The sequence below is a fragment of the Saccopteryx leptura genome, chromosome 5, assembly GCF_036850995.1.
Source record: "Saccopteryx leptura isolate mSacLep1 chromosome 5, mSacLep1_pri_phased_curated, whole genome shotgun sequence".
NCBI classification, from domain to species: domain Eukaryota; kingdom Metazoa; phylum Chordata; class Mammalia; order Chiroptera; family Emballonuridae; genus Saccopteryx; species Saccopteryx leptura.
This window is the reverse complement of record NC_089507.1, coordinates 172,643,992-172,658,349: the sequence shown is the minus strand read 5'-3', so window position 1 is coordinate 172,658,349 and position 14,358 is coordinate 172,643,992. Positions and strand designations below refer to the sequence as shown.

Here is a 14,358-nt window from a genome sequence, read left to right as displayed (position 1 = left end):
ATAATAAAAGCTAATATACCTACTGGTCACTATATATGTATATAAAATAATCCACTTATTCCTCATAACAGTCCTATAAAAACCAACTCTGCAACTTTTTGAGGAAAATGTACAGGATGGGGCAAGAGTAGGTTTACAGTTCTTCATATGGAAAATAATGGAATAATTAATAAATAATAATACAAGAATAAACTGTTTCATGTACTCACAACTGAATTAAAAAAAAATACCAAAATGGTAAGCGATGATTTTGTGCTATTACATATTTTCTAGTATATATATAGAATATATATTATTCTACTAAAAAGTAGGGGATCAGTGAACATGTAAATACTCCACTACTTTCAGCCTTTTGTGTAGTGCATTTTCACCAATGAAATAAAAGTTGGTTTTGCTTCTCATTTGCATAATCAAACAACTTTCTTTGACTCGTCATTTGCTTTTCTGATGTTCTTGTTTAATAAAAAAAATCAAATACTTCTTTTTCTTAATCATTTCATATTCATTCTGAAATATCCACTAATTTTTGTGAGCAGTATATATATATATATACAAATACAACATTCTATATATAACTATACACATAAAAGATATATATATATATTATTGATTGCTTTTAGCAAGACAGGAAGAGGGGGAGGGAAAGAAAAAGAGAGAGGAGGGAGAGAGAACGAGAGAGAAAGAGAAAGAGAGCAAGAGAAGCATTCATTTGTTGTTCCGCTTAGCTGTGCACTTATTGGTTGCTTCCCATATGGGCCCTGAAGGGGTATTAAACATGCAACCTTGTCGTTTTAGGATGATGCCACAACTAACTGAGCTGACCAGCCAGGGCCTCTATTTTATATATTTTCATATTTCTTAAAATTTATTATAACAAGCAGAACACTTTATAACCAGAAAATATATTAAGAAAACATGAAAAATATTAAGCTCCTAAAGACATTAGGACGAACCATATAAAACTGCCATTATTTGACCATTTTGACCCACAAAAATGGCAAATGGATATTGTTCAGCTTATTATATGGACATAGGACCTAAGGGACAATTCTGAAAAAAAGAAATATGAAAAGTAAACAAACATAAAAAATCAAGCAAGCTCAATAATCAAAGCACAAACATGAAATAATGAAGTAACATCTTTTCCTATGAGGGTACAGCAAACATTCCTTGAATGACAAATACAGTCATCCTTTGCTATATCACAGTTCTCTTTTTGCAGTCTCACTGTATCACGAATTTTTAAATTGTATATATCTAATTTTGTATTACGGATTTTTCACTATATCGCGGGATTTTGTGATAATATAGGTTTTTTTGTTTGTTTTGTTTTGTTTTGTTTTGTTTTTCTGAAGTTGGAAACGGGGAGGCAGTCAGACAGACTCCCACATGCACCCGACCGGGATCCACCCGGCATGCCCACCAGGGGGCGATGCTCTGCCCATCTGGGGCGTCGCTCTGCTGCAACCAGAGCCATTCTAGCGCCTGAGGCAGAGGCCACAGAGCCATCCCCAGCGACCGGGCCAACTTTTGCTCCAATGGAGCCTTGGCTGCGGGAGGGGAAGAGAGAGACAGAGAGGAAGGAGAAGGGGAGGGGTGGAGAAGCAGATGGGCACTTCCCCTGTGTGCCCTGGCCGGGAATCGAACCCGGTACTCCTGCACACCAGGCCGACACTCTACCACAGAGCCAACCGGCCAGGGCCTATAGGTATTTTTATATATTTATTATTTTAATTATTTTTGTGGCAAAATAAGCATTTTCTAACCTAAAACTTTGAAAACAATATAAAAATATTAATTAAAACAATATTAAATAGAAATAAAATACGTAGCATACAGCAGACAAGTAGACAAAGACTCGCACATACAAAAAACACAGCTACAGCTGCTTCATCTTGAGCTAGTTTGCCCACATGAGATTGGACATGGCACACTATTGGCTGATGGATGGGAGGTGACCAACCAGAGCACTGTGTTCTGTATCCTGGGCGCTGATAGGCTCAGTGACCATAGCATCAGTCTCCTCCATCTCTCTAATATAGCACTTGTTCAGCATCTCACACCTTGTCCATTTCACATTGACGTCTGATCCTGCACATAGTGTTGTTCTGCGGTGTTGCGTTTTTGTGAAATTTTTGTAAAAAATTGAATTTATTTCAGCCCTACAATGTCGCCCAAATGTTCTGTGCCTTCTAAGGCTTCTGGCACCAAACCCAAGTGCCAGAGGAAGATGATTACCATCGCAGAAAAGGTGGAACTCCTCAACATGCTAAAGGAAGGGAGAAGTTATGCAGCTATAGGCCACCATTACGAGATCAATGAATCTTCAGTTTGCTACATAAAAAAAGACGAAAAGAATTTTAAGGATGAAGGCAGCAGTGTCTTTTAACAAGACTGAAAAAGTGGTAACTTCTCACAATAAGGCCATTGTGAGGATGGAGTCTGCATTGGCCCTGTGGATCAGTGACTGCAAGAAGAAGAGTATCTCGCTGGATACCAACACCATCCACACAAAGGCCAAAAAACTTGACAAAACTTTTGCTGTAAGCAGTGACATTTGCAACATTGATGAGGCCAATGACGATGCAGAAGTAGGACCTTTGAGTGCTCCTCCCACCAGACCAACCCCATTCAATGCCAGCAGGGGCTGGTTTGACAAGTTTCAGAAACACTTTGGACTTGAGTATTTCTCTGCATGGAGAAGCTGCCTCTGAGGATAAAGCCGGAGTCGAGGAGTACACAAACAACGCATTCAAAACCATTATCGAGGAAGGGGTCTATAAGCCTGAACAAGTTTTTAATATGGATGAGATGGTCTTATTCTGTAAGTGAATGCCATCTTGCACTTTTATTATGAAGGACTAAGCCAAAGCCCCTGAATTTAAGGCCAAAAAGATCATGGAACTTTTATTATGTGTGGGAATGCTATGGGCTTTATGATAAAGCCAGGGCCTATTTATAAGTCAAAAAACCCAAGGGCCCTTAAAAAAAAAGAGTAAGAATGTGTTGCCTGTGTACTAGATGCACAACCCCAAGGCCTGGACCACAAAACTACTCACATCAGATTGATTCCACCAGTGCTTTATTCCAGAGGTCAAGCTTTACCTGGCAGAGAAAGGCCTCAAATTCAAAGTGCTTCTGATAATGGACAATGCTGGAGGCCACACTGTTGATCTGTCATATGATGTCAGATAGAATTCTTGCCACCAAACACGACATCGCTGATTCAGCCCATGGATCAAGGTGTTATTTGCGCTTTTAAGCCTCTCTATAAGCTAAACACCCTGCACAATCTCATTGAACCTATGGACTCGGACGAAGACTTCTTGCTAAAGGCATACTGGCATGACTACACCATTGTATCATGTCTCCTAAATATTCAGAAGGCCATAAAGGAGATGAAGAGCTGGAAAAAATTATGGCCAGAAATGGTCCTTGATTGTAAGGGATTCTCTCCTGACGAAGTCCATCACTCTGTAGTAGATAAGGCCAAGAGGGTGGCAAAACTACTGGGAGGAGATGGCTTCAATGATATGACTCCTGATGATGTTAATGACCTGATTGACACCCACTCACAACTATTGATGGACAAAGATCTGACGGAGATGACGAAGTCAGCAAGTGAAGAAGAGAAAGAGGAACAAGAGGAACTAGGGGTTGAAGAAGAAGAGGATGTTGGCTTAACACTTCATCAGCTTGCAAACATGGTCAGAATAGCCAAAGAACTTCAGCGAGTGGCTCAACAATGGGACCCCTAGGTGCTTCATTCGTTGCAGTTCTCAAATACAATCGAGGATGGCATGTTGGTTTATAAAAACCTTGTCACTCAGAAGAAAAACCAGCGTCAGCAACTCCCCATAACTATGTTCCTCACTTGGAAGCAGACACCAGTTACGCCTTCGCCTTTAGTGAAAACAGAAGTTACAGACGAGGGCAAAGATACTGCACCACCTGATGAAGCACCTGATGAAGTGGTGCCTTCAGAAGAGCTGCAGTGCTCTTCTTGGCTGTGCAGTACTTTCATGTCATCATTATCACCTTCATCGTCATCAGTACTGCACAGCTAATTCATCATCCTCTTCATCACTCAAGTTGTAGTATATTCACTGGTGAGTAACCATATAGAATCTTATATGTTGTTAAAATTACATAGATTTAAGAGTGTAGAAAGTGTTTAAGAGCATAGGAATTGTTTATAAAAGTGTGGAAAAGGTTAGTAACAGGGTGGGAAAGGTTTATAAGTGTGGAGGGAGAGTTTATAAAGCCTTAAAATATATATAAATAATAAAAAAATTACAGCTCGCTACTTTGCAGATTTTCACCTATCATGGGGGGTTCTGGAACCTAACCCCCGCAATAGACAAGGGGCCATTGCATAAAGATGTAATTTAAAAATGGTTGCTGGTGTTCACTCACCATTACCCACATGTGGCAGAGAGATGTGCATCAGTACAAAAATTGTATGAGGGATTATAATCTGTTCACATCAACCACTAAATGAAAAATGTGCATGATCATCATTCTACTGAGGAAAACAGACGAAATGAAAGGCTAACATTAAATTAAGTAGAATCTTCATAGTGATATTTCACTGCAATCTCAGAAGGAGAAACACCTCACCTGATTCTTTTTTTTTTTTTTCCTGTATTTTTCTGAAGCCGGAAACGGGGAGAGACAGTCAGACAGACTCCCGCATGCGCCCGACCGGGATCCACCCGGCACACCCACCAGGGGGCGACACTCTGCCCACCAGGGGGCGATGCTCTGCCCCTCCGGGGCGTCGCTCTGTTGCAACCAGAGCCACTCTAACGCCTGGGGCAGAGGCCAAGAAGCCATCCCCAGCGCCCGGGCCATCTTTGCTCCAGTGGAGCCTCGGCTGCAGGAGGGGAAGAGAGAGACAGAGAGGAAGGAGAGGGGTAGGGGTGGAGAAGCAGATGGGCGCTTCTCCTGTGTGCCCTGGCCGGGAATCAAACCCGGGACTCCTGCACGCCAGGCCGACACTCTATCACTGCTGCTAACTCTATGATTGGGACTTTTTATTAAAATATATGGGGCATGCCAATGACAGATCCTGTTTGTTTGGAGTTTGTGGACCTTTCAGAGATTTTAGGGAAGTCCACATCATCAGTTAAGACAGGTTGTTACGCGGAAAAGCCACTGGAACTGGCTTGGGTGGGCCCACAAGTTGCATGGGACCAGGTCTCAGGAGACTCAGCTGTGGCACCTGCCTGCAGGCTCTGTGGGAGAAGGGCTCAGAATGAACTTGGCCCTCTGCCGGCACTCTTGTCTGCGATAAAGCTGCCTCTCCCACTCCTGACCCAGAAAAAGACAACTCAGTTCCTCCCCATATGTCCCTGACACTTTTCAAGCTGCTGCTCTAATGCTGTAGCTCAGAACAAGTGAATTCAAGTCCATGAACAGACCCTTTAAGAGGAATGCCTAGGACTCCAGCAGCCTCCGTGTCACTTGGTCACAGTCATCGCTGCACTTCACAATCAGAAGTTATAAGGACTTCTCTTCTTGGCGCTGAAACCCTGGGCTGGGGGGAGGGGGGGGACAGGACCCCTCGCTTCTCAGGGCGGACCTCAGCACCTGAGATATCCCTCCTGATTTTAACTGCCACATGGGGGTGTGGGACAAGTCTGTTCTGCATCCGCAACCCCTCCTACCACGCTCAGTGTGGCTTCTTTTTTATATCCTCAGTTGTAGGACTTCTGTTCAGCTAGAGTTCAGGTGGTTCTGAATGATGGTTGTTCTGTTTAGTTGTCATTCTGATGTGGCTGTGGGAGGATGCCAGTGCTGAGTGCATTTACTGATGTTGCCATCTTGACTGGAATTCCCTGACAGAGGAACTGAACAGTAAGGAAGACAAGTGGCAAAATTCAGTATCTGAAAGGCAGGAAATTAAGGCACAGAGGGTAAGAAGTGACCAGGGAACCCAACTGCAGAGCTAACCACACTTGCACCTTCAGGATGCTCCTGACACCTGCGGTCTCCTTGCTGCCCTTCCTGCTCCTCTTTCTTTTTTCTATTTTACCTTTAACTATAACCAATTCAAGCAATTAGATGTATATCAAGTAACCTAAAGCAATATACAGATTCAACACAATTTTTATTAAAACACAAACAGCATTCTTTCTTGGAACTAGAACTAATCTTAAAATTTACATGCAATAACAAAAGACACAAAATAGACAAAGAAACCATGAGAAAGAACAAAGTAAAATGTATCATACTCCCTGATTTCAAACTACACTATAAAGCAACAATGATCAAAACACTATGTACTGGAATAAAAACAAATATACAGATCATGGAACAGAGAAGTTAGAAATAAATCCTTGATTATACAGTCAATCAATCTATGACAAAGGAGCCAAGAATACACAATCAGATAAAGACAGTCCCTTCAGTAAGTGCTGCTGGGAAAAGTCGCTATATGCAAGAAATGAAGCTGGATTGATCACTTTCTTATAGCATATAAGAGATATCCTTAAAATGAACTAAAGACTTAAATGTAAGAACTGATATCATATAATATTCCTAGAAGAAAACACAGGCATTAAACTCTTTGATATTGTTTCTAACAGTATATTTTTGGAATGTCCCCATGGGCAAAGGCAACAAAAGAGGAAATAAACAAACAGGACTACATTGAACTATAAAGGTTTTGCAGAGAAGAAAACCATCAACAAAACAAAAAGCCAACCTACTGATTGGGAGGACATATTTTGAAAATGATATATTAAATAAGGGGTTAATATTTAAAATATATAAGGAACTCACACCAAAATAACAAACAATGACTTAACACCAAAATAACAAACAATCTGACTAAAAGTGGGCAGAGGACCTGCATAGACATTTCTCCAAAGAAGATATACAGATGGCCAACAGACATGAAATGATGCTCAGCATCACTAATCATGAGAGAAAAGCAAATTAAAACCACAATAAGGGGCCTGACCTGTGGTGGCGCAGTGGATAAAACGTCGACCTGGAAATGCTGAGGTCGCCGGTTCAAAACCCTGGGCTTGCCTGGTCAAGGCACATATGGGAGTTGATGCTTCCAGCTCCTCCCCCCTTCTCTCTCTCTGTCTCTTTCTCTCCCTCTCTCTGTCCTCTCTAAAAATGAATAAATAAATAATTTAAAAAAAAACAACAACACAATAAGGTATCATCTCACACCTGTCAGAATGGCTGTCATCCAAAAATCAACAGCTAATAAGTGTTGGCAATGACGTGTAGAAAAATTCTTGTGCACTGCTGGGGGAATGCAGATTGGTGCAGCCACTGTGGAAAGCAGTATGGAAGTTCCTAAAAAAATTTAAAATACAGCTGCCATATGATCCAGCAATTCCACTTCTGGACATTTATCTAAAAAAAATAAAAACACTTATTCTAGTCTGACCAGGCAGTGGCACATTGGATAGAGGATTAACCTGAGATGCAAAGGACCCAGGTTCGAAACCCTGAGGTCAACAGCTTGAGCACGGGCTCATCTGGCTTAAGCAAGGACTCACCAGCTTGAGTGCGGCACTGCTGGCTTGAGCATGGGATCATAGATATGACCCCACGGTCACTGACCTGGGCAAGGGGTCACTGGCCTGGCTGCAGCCCCTGGTCAAGGCACATAGGAGAAAGCAATTAATGAACAACTAAGGTGCCACAATGAAGAAATGATGATTTTCATCTCCCTTCCTGTCTGTCCCTACCTTGCCCTCTGTCTCTCTCTCTTTCTTTCTCTGTCTCTTGCTAAAAAAATAAAAAATAAATTCTAAAATATATACATACCCCCTATGTTTATTACAGCATTATCTACAAGTAGCTAAGATATGGAAGCAACTTAGGTGTTCATTGATAAAGGAATGCATAAAGATGTGATACACATATTCAATGGAATATCATTCAGCCATTAAAAAATAACATCTTGAGGCCCTGGCCGGTTGGCTCAGTGATAGAGTGTCGGCCTAGTGTGCAGGAGTCCTGGGTTTGATTCCCAGCCAGAGCACACAGGAGAAGCGCTCATCTGCTTCTCCACCCCTCCCCCTCTCCTTCCTTCTCCGTCTCTCTCTTCCCCTCCCACAGCCAAGGCTCCATTGGAGCAAAGTTGGCCCGGGCGCTGGGGATGGCTCTATGGCCCCTGCCTCAGGCACTAGAATGGCTCTGGTTGCAACAGAGCGATGCCCCAGATGGGCAGAGCATCACCCCCTGGTGGGCATCCCGGGTGGATCCCGGTCAGGTGCATACGGGAGTCTGTCTGACTGCCTCCCCATTTCCAAATTCAGGAAAAAACAAACAAACAAACAAACAAACAAAAACATCTTGCCTGACCAGGCGGTGGCGCAGTGGATGGAGCGTCGGACTGGGATGCGGAAGACCCAGGTTCGAGACCCCGAGGTCGCCAGCTTGAGCACGGGCTCATCTGGTTTGAGCAAAGCTCACTGGCTTGGACCCAAGGTGGCTGGCTTGAGCAAGGGATTACTCAGTCTGCTGAAGGCCCACGGTCAAGGCACATATGAGAAAGCAATCAATGAACAACTAAGGTGTCCCAACAAAAAACTGATGATTGATGCTTCTCATCTCTCTCCATTCCTGTCTGTCTGTCCCTATCTATCCCTCTCTGACTCTCTGTCTCTGTAAAAATAAATTAATTAATTAATTTTAAAAAAAAGATCTTGCCATTTGCAACAGTACAGATAGATGGACCATGAGGGCATTATACTAAAATGATATAAATCAGACAAAGACATACCTTTTGATTTCTCTTGTCTGTGCATTCTACAAAAACAAAACAAATGAATAAATAAAATGAAACAGAAACAGATCCATAGATATAGAGAACAAACTGATAGTTGTCAAAGAGGGCAAGGACGGAAAAATGGTTGGGGGAAAAAGGAAAAACAAACAAAAAACAAATGCCTGTCCCTCTATCCCAACCAGACTCCCCAGAGGAAATCACTGCTTTGAGACTATCCCCAAGTCTCCACGGCAGATGGACTGACATACATATGCACATGTATGATATAAACAAATATATGTTTTTGCATAATTGTTAAGTCTGGACAAATTATTTTGCAACTTTTTTAAAGCATATGGTATCTGATAGATCTTCTCATGCCTTCCTCATTTTAAAAAATCTCTGACTACATGCTCTTATGTGCAGGGATGTAACATAATGCTAAGACTTCTCTTTGAGACACTGGGGGGGACCAGGGTTTCCTCTCACAAAACATGCCTGAGGCCTCTTCGTGAGTCCAGAAAAGGTTAAGGTGAAGAAGCACAAAAAAATAAATAACTGCGAGGTCTCGGGGCTCGGTGGCTCCTTTCTCATCACCCAGCAGTGGTGTTCACAGCTCTCCTTCTAACTCCTGCCAGTCCCAGCAAGTCAGGGCTGTCTCAGAGGTCCAGCACTCCTATCTCATTTCCTTGGGGACACAGAGTCATATTTTTGAGGCAAGTCTCAAAATTCCAGAAAGCAGGAGGAGCTTCCCATATAACTATAAAGGAAAAGGCCACAGGAAGGGTGGCCCAGCAGGGCCCTTGTTTTGAGGAGATTGGCACTGTCTGGACGGCCCCTGCTCCCACAGGACCTCCTGTAGTGTCCCCTCTGGCCTTGGTCCTTTTAAGCTCGCGGCAGAACACTCAGTGTACCCAAATGAGCCTGAGTGGCAAGACTGCAAGGAAAACTAGACCCTGCTAAAATGCAAACAAAATCAGCACCTCCCTCCCCACCACCACATCCCTTGTAGGAATGCAGTGCAGCAGGCATATGTCACAGAAGAAGAATAAACAGGCCACCTCTTTCCAAAGAGCGGCAGGTGCAGTGCACCCAGCACTACCCCCAGAGGGCTCCCACATCCAAGGCTATGACACAGTCTCAAGAGCCTCTTCTTGGACGGCACATGTCTTCCTGGGAGAAGACACTCACCAGTCACAGGGCATCCTGCAGTGAGTGCACACAGGACCCTGGGGGTCCGAAGGAAAATGAGAAAATGTAAAGGAAAATGAGCCAAAACCTCAAGCCACCTGGACCCAAGGCCAGGAGAGAGTAACTGCCACAGTTTCCCAAACTGCATACCCCACCTTGGCCCTCTTGGCCACAGGTGAACAGGCACCCAGGGAGGGTGCTAGCTCCCACCAGCGCCCTCCTCCAGTCTCAGAGGTGACCTGAGGGCAGAAGGCTTTGTGTCCACTGTGTCAAATGCCTCAAATGCCAAAAATACTTTGGATTTACATTTTTATGCCTGACATAAACCCATTTAAGCAACAGCAATGCATGATGTTACAATTTAACTATATTGTTCACAAAAATTAGGCGATATTTAAAAATGAATATGAATGTACAAAAATACTCTAGTACTTTCAACCTTTTGTATAGTGCATTTGCACCAATAAAATAAAATTTGGTTTTGTATCTCATTTGCACAATCAATTTCCTTTAACTTGTTTGCTTTTCTAATGTTCTTGTTTAACAAAAAATATCAAGTGCTTCTTTTGATCACTTCATATTCATTTTGAAATATCCCATAATTTTTGTGAGCAGTGTGTTTCAAAGGAAGGTCACTGGCAATGCAGGCCCCTTTAATATTAGGAGTGTCCCTCTCAGAACTCTCCCCGAACAGATCTGGGCTAGAGTGGGCCAAGGAGGGGAAGAGAGGGAGTAGTGCTCTGGACACCTCACCCGGAGGGCGAGGGCTTTCCCCAGAGGAACACGGAGGAGAAAGATGGAAAATCAAAGCCACAAAAACCTTCACGGGCTTCCACATCACACAGAACCTGCCGGACACATGGCATACCTGCGTGAACTCCTGTCCCAGCTTCCAGAACTGGGAAAAACTCAGGTGGAGGAACTAGGGGCTAAAGGGGACTAGAGGGGCCCTCTTAGGAGCAGTGAGTAGCCAGCCTCGTGCTGACAGAGCTTGCTCCCCGGCACCCACAGCCTCCATACAAGGGCTGGCTCAGGTGGAGAGCTCCATATAGCCCACAATACTTCGGTTACACCTAGCTTTGCTCAACTCTACACAGTAGATTTTGGTCATTCAGAAACACTCCTTTCCCTCATCAGGCAGCGGATGCTTCATCTACTGGTCATCCAGGTACAGGCAAGCGGGTGATTCAGGCCCAGCAGTTCTACAGGTCAGGCAAAAAAGTTCTTTCAGTCACAGTTTGCTAGGACAATTCCTAACCCCCTTCCAAGACTGTCCAGCGATGTTTTCAAAATAATGAGGACAAGGAGGCACTGCCTCCATTCATGTACACACTATGAAAGCTGCTCTCTTCCAACCCTGGGATGGGGTAGAGGGTGTCTCTCTGTAGCTGCTCAAATACTACGTGACAAACCTTAGTGGTGAGATAGTTCAAAACACCAGCCAGAAAGACTTGGAAAACCCCAAAGATCCAAAGCCAAGGCCACCTTCACCTAGAAGTCAAGGCCCAATCACCACAGCAGAGGAGTCACATTAAATCAAGTGGCTTCCCCGGCATTCAGAAAAATCCTTGAGTGACAATACACTCAAAACTCTAAATACCATAAGATGATGGAAGTTCTCAGAAGTGATGGAGAAGCCTGAGTGGGGGGCTCAGAGTTCTGACGTTTACACACACATCCCATCGCTGGAACCTGAAGGCGGTAACCGAGGGGGAGGGGAAGGTGTCTGTGGGAGAAGAGAGGGCAGTAAAAGTAGGGCTTGACCAAACAGGAATGCACACACACGCACCGACTCCCAGAGAGAGAAAGGAAAATCATTAGAGCCATGAAACAAAATAGACTGCTGGACAAAAGGAATGATTAGACGTCAAGAGAGGTATCTTGGACACTGACATATAGTTAGGACAAAAAACTCAATGGCAAGATTGGAAGATAAAAACAAGGAAATATTATATACAATGAAGAGACCAGAAATAAATCTTTGAAAAGACCTTTTCTTTTTTTAATTTTTTATTTATTGGTTTTTTGTTTTTTTTTAAAGAGGAAAGAGACAGAGAAAGAGGGGGAAGGACCAGGAAGCATCAACTCCCATATGCGCCTTGACCAGGCAAGTTCAGGATTTTGAACCAGTGACCTCAGCATTTCAGGTTGATGCTTTATCTACTCCATCACCACAGGTCAGGCAAAAATTTTTGCATACATGGTCAAATAACTTTCAACAAGAGTGCCAAGACCAGCCCTGGCCAGTCTGCTCAGTGGACAGGGTGTCAGCTCGGCCTATAGATGTCCCAGGTTCAATTCTCACTCAGGGCACATAAGAGAAGTGACCATCTGCTTCTCTCTCCCTTCTCCCTTCTCACAGCCAGTGGCTTACACTGGTTCAAGCATCGGTTGCAGGCACTGAGGACAGCTCAGCTGATTTGGGTATCAGCCCCAGATGGGGTTGCCGGGTGGATCCCGGTAGGGGTGCATGCAGGAGTCTGTCTCACTGTCTCCCTTTCTCTTACTTAAAAAAGAAAAAGGGATTAAAAAAAAAAAAAGAAAGAACGCCAAGACCACACAATAAGTCTCCTTAAAATAGGTGGGGTATGTGATGAAACAGCTGAACTGACAAGAGCTACAGGAACTGTCAAGACGATAGTAAGACCACCCCCCACCAGATCTAACATGGTGACTAATTTCACCTAATGGTAACCCCTAGCCTCATTATACACTCACTGTAATACATTAGAAAGCTAAACGACATTCCCACACTACCCTGTTTGGAAGCAGAATACCCAAATAAGAACACAAAATGACCAATGGAACTCTTCCAAGAAATCTCCACCCCTTTCCTGGAAAGATCCTGAATATTCCTTCCCCTCACTGAATACCCTACCCAAATTAAATGAAGCTCAATACAGGAAGCAAATTCCACCAAAGGGAGCTGCTCTGTCTGTGGAGTAGCCCACTCTGTGTCTTCACTAATAAACTCACTTTCACTTCAAATTCTATGCTGGCTTCTGAATTCTTTCCTGTGAAAAGCCGAGAACCCACAGGGGGTCTTAGACTCTTAGATCCCCACCCCTTGGAGACTACAACATGCCCAATAAATGATGCTGGGAAAACTGGTTATCCACACACAAAAGAATGAAATTTGACCCTAACCTTAAACCATACAAAAATTAACTTACAATGAATTCAAGCTCTAAATTAAGACTGAAAACTACAAAACTCTTAGAAGAAAACATAAAAGCGTCATATTAGTTTGGCAACAATTTCTTGGATATGACACCAGAAGCACAGGCAACAAAAACAAAATAGACAAATGGTACCATATCAAACTTAATAACTTCTGCACTTCAGCCTGACCAGGCGGTGGCGCAGTGGATAGAGCGTCAGACTGGGATGCGGAAGACCCAAGTTCGAGACCCCGAGGTCGCCAGCTTGAGCGTGGGCTCATCTGGTTTGACCAAAAATTCCACCAGCTTGGACCCAAGCTCGCTGGCTCCAGCAAGGGGTTACTCGGTCCCCTGAAGGCCCATGGTCAAGGCACATATGAGAAAGCAATCAATGAACAACTAAGGTGTCGCAATGCGCAACGAAAAACTAATGATTGATGCTTCTCATCTCTCCATTCCTGTCTGTCTGTCCCTGTCTGTCCCTCACTCTGATTCTCCGTCTCTATAAAAAAATAAATAAAAGAATAAAATAAAATAAAGAGTTTAAAAAAAAATAACTTCTGCACTTCAAAAGAAAACAACAGAGTGAAAAGGCAACCTATATATGAACGGGAGAAAAGAACTGCAAATCGTGTATTTGATAAGGGATTAGTAACCAGAGTATGTAGAGAAATCCTGCAACTCAACAACAAAAAGGAAGTAACCTGAGTAAAGAATGGGCAAAGAACCTGACAGACATTTCTCCAAGGAGGACATACAAGGGGCCAACAAGCTTATGAAAAGATGCTCAACAGCTCTAATGATTAGAGAATTACAATTGGGATGTCCATTAAGTTGGCCACTATAAATTTTTTTTAAAAATACAGAAAACAACAAATGTTGACAATGATGTGAAGAAACTGGATCCTTCATATGCTGTTGGTGGGACTATACACTGGAGCAAGTGCTATAGAAAACAGTATGGAGGTCCTCAAGAAACAAACTAAAAATCACACTTCAGGGTATTTATCCTGAAGAAGTGAAAAGGGGATCTAAAAGATATTTGCACTGCCATGTTCATTGCAGCACTGTTCACAACAGCCAAGGGGTAGAGGGAGCCCAAATGTCCGATGACAAATGAATGGATAAAGAAAATGAGATATATACATACACTGGAATGTTAGTTTTTAAAAGGAAGGAAATTCTAACACATGCTACAACTAAAGAAAGTTCAGGACATTATGTTGAGTGAAATATACTAGCCACAAAAGAACAAATACTGTGTGA

At 43.2% G+C, this 14,358-nt stretch overlaps 1 protein-coding gene across 6 annotated transcripts in view; it reads right to left on the bottom strand.

Moving 5' to 3' along the window:
• Nucleotides 1-14,358, bottom strand: part of NINL (ninein like) — a 217,475-nt gene that overhangs the window by 95,616 nt on the left and 107,501 nt on the right. Inside the window, exon 1 of one of the 6 annotated variants that reach the window (XM_066386925.1) lies at nucleotides 8,756-8,777. The exons of the other annotated variants lie outside the window; for them this stretch is intronic. The gene's annotated coding sequence lies outside the window, so the exon portion shown is untranslated. Of the gene's footprint in view, nucleotides 1-8,755; nucleotides 8,778-14,358 lie in introns of those variants that run through there. 6 annotated transcript variants of the gene reach the window in all.